This window comes from Lineus longissimus, chromosome 11, assembly GCF_910592395.1.
Source record: "Lineus longissimus chromosome 11, tnLinLong1.2, whole genome shotgun sequence".
In the NCBI taxonomy this organism is placed as follows: domain Eukaryota; kingdom Metazoa; phylum Nemertea; class Pilidiophora; order Heteronemertea; family Lineidae; genus Lineus; species Lineus longissimus.
Genome location: NC_088318.1, coordinates 3,807,218 through 3,810,664, shown reverse-complemented (window position 1 = coordinate 3,810,664; position 3,447 = coordinate 3,807,218).

The window sequence follows — 3,447 nt, the reverse complement described above, 5'->3', positions numbered from 1 at the left end:
CTCCACCACAGCCATGTGTGTTGCTACTTTACAGCATGGAAACAAACGTCATAAAGAGAACGTCCCTTAAATTTTTGGCAGCTCCAATCATTGGACAGGAGGCCTGCCGGAATACATCTCAAACAAGAAGAATTGAACAACGAGCACAACTTCCTGGGTCAACACCTCGATAGTAGGAAGGAATAATCAATTTTGGCTAATGGTAAAATCTCTAACGTTGCCAGTATGTTTCCTACATTAAACGAATGATTCAATGTTACCAAGAGGAGGCAAATCTCAGTTTTTAAATTATGACCAACTATTATATTAGTACACACGTCGGCCTTTTTAAGTGTACATTAACATTAGATATCAATACACAATCAATGTACATACAACGCAAAGAAACTCATTCAAGCATGATAATGGTCTTCTATTTGTCGACACATTGGGATTTCCCCTTGTAGCATGCAATTCAAAGTTCCATCATATACATCAGTATCATTCAAATCAAGATTCCTGGTGCGTTCCAAAATTTCAAAGATGACATACAAAATTTCAAAGATGACTCATGAGTCATTTTTGAACGCACCAAGAATCTTGATGAGAAATGGATATGCCCCCGAGTTTGAAGTAGATGGGGGGCGGACACTGTCCTTGGATGGTCCATTGAACTCCTTGAGAAGAGCAATTTCTCAGGTGTTCGAAAAATTATTTGGGTGCTTCAGTGTGATTGTTATAGTTTTCATACAATCACATTTTTTCTCTCACATATCATACTATTCAAAATGGACTGCTTATATATATATTGAGTCTAGAGCATGCTCATTATTGGCTCTTTAGACAACATTTGGGGGAGAAAAACTGTAGGAGGAAACCGGGTAACCTAGAGGAAAGCTATACGGTCGAAGAGAGTTGCTTCCTCATCACTTGAGTATATGGGGATTGACCGGGGAATTCAACACGGGACTTCAGAGACGAGCCCAGATGTTTCCATTGCGGAAAGTGGACTAGCGGTCAATAAACGGAAAACTTAACTTTTTTTTTCCGGACTGCTTTTATTATCATTGCAATACCTCTTTTGAGACATCACTGAGGATGACTTAAATGCAGTGCAACATCATTCTACATTAAAACTACGCATCACATGCTATTAAAAACATGCTCAAACACAGAATACACTACATGGACTTGGTTTCTGGCAAACACTTGTGTACACAATTCCAAACCCTGTGCTCTCCTATTGTAAAAATATTGTAATTCTGTTCTGATCACGTGTGGTGTGAAGTGGTTTAAAGCAAATTTTGCAGGAGCAATACAATGCTCTTCCCGAATCTCAATCTGTCACGCAATGGACTGCGTCATAAGACAGATATTTCGAGGCTAGTGTAGCAAAAAATGCACCGCAAAGTGGTTTTACTTCTGTTATCTGAATCAAACAAATGCAAAAAAATCTGAATTAGGAAAGACAACTTGCCATTATAAAAATAATATAAAATTGCCTTTTGATATTTTTGAATGAAATGTAAGGCACTAACAAGGAAATTCAAAATATTATTATCATTATAAATCATGGAATTAGGACAGTTCACTTCCCAAGATCATTGAAACTAGAAAATAGCAAGTGCAAGGAACTCACAAAGTGCTTTCGAAATCCAAATTAGCACACACGCACAATTCACAGATATGATCTCAAAAATATAGGCAAAGACTGCCCCAGAATACTGTATGCAAGTACAGTATTATAACCTCGTCACCAAGAGCCTATAAAGCCAACATGTATATATAATTGATACACAGCCGAGGTAGAAGTATCACACCTTAGGGACAAGGTGACATAGCAATATTCTGGGTTTATCAGTCAAGATATTGTTATAAGCTGAGATCAAAGAACTACCAAATGAAAGGTCAAGGCCAAGCAGACATCTTGACCTTTCAAGGTCAAGCTCAAGGTCACCAGAGTGACAGTCATGACATACATGTACACATATGATTGATTGGTAACAGGATACACTACATGATACACACAATAATAAAAGATGAGCTACTACATGTCAAATTAAACTAGTCCTATAGTTTTAATTCATAATAGCTCCTTTGTTTCTGAATGAAATCTAACATTGTAGGACATATTTTATTTGACATGTAATATTTCAGTTACATAAATATCCACATGTTTTAGTACATTAATTGATTCAAGTAGTCACTTTTAACTTGGAAAGAGAAGGTCGAAGCCTTGTCAATCAACATCAATTTCATAGCTCCTAGAAATCAGTCAAGATATTGTTATAAGCTGAGGTCAAAGAACTATCAAATGAAAGGTCAAGGCCAAGCAGACATCTTGACCTTTCAAGGTCTAGCTCAGGCAAATACAGTCTAACCCAGCTATAAGAAATGTCAGGGGATCCAAATTTTTGTGGCTTTTCTTATATATATATAACTGGGTTCAACTGCACAAATGTCCACCAACTGAAACAGTATACAAAAGCCTAAAGACATCGATTCTCGATAGCTTAACATTCTAGAACTAATACTAAACCAAGACATAACATATTCATTGCATTGATACGTTGCTTAATAATTTCAAGAAATTTCAAGAGCAGAAACCGTTTGGCGTTACAACTGCCTCATCATAATTCAGGCTACTCCACCGAGCATTCCTACTCAAACTCGTCCAAAGTTAGAAGCCAACAGGCTTTACTTCGGGCCTCGGAAGTTTATTACAATGTACTTTAATATACACGTGAAAGAAAGAATTATGTTTGACTTAAATACACTGCGCCTCAATTTGGCTGCAGAAGCTTTGGTTGGAACAGAAATTGTTAGGAGTCGAAATCACATTTTGATCTTCAGTTTGTTGTGAAAATTTTTCTATCAATTTCATTCAATCAGTTGATTCATACCTCAAAATAGACTGCATAATCCTCACAATAGTATGTTTTTCGACCATCAAACCAAAAACCTTCTACAACAAAGACTGGTTAAATTTGAAGAGTCGCGCAAAATTCTTTCAAATAAATACTTCACAATTAATTATCAACATTACGGTTTGCGACTAAAGTTATGTTTTTAACAACACACTTAATAACTCATTAGCTTATTAATAATAACAAATATAGATTAGATCCATAATCCATTAATCCATACTTGATGAAATCTTTAACAGTAAATCTTTTTGTAGGGTTTTTGCACCGATCTGGGTCTGTCTCAAAGCGCTTCACAACTGTCATAAACTTTAAAGACAAGACCTGGATTTCAACCTACGGTACTCACCAAACAACCGCAAATTTTCTCTTCGGTAGTAATGAATAATCAAAACACGCATGCCTAAAAAATACACTCATCACCAAGAAAAGCATTAGCAAAAAAAATAATATTTTTATTTCATTTCATTTTATTTCACCAAATCTTTATCTACAAAACTCTAAATGAAAGAAAAACAATAAAAGATACTGGACAGTGTTGATA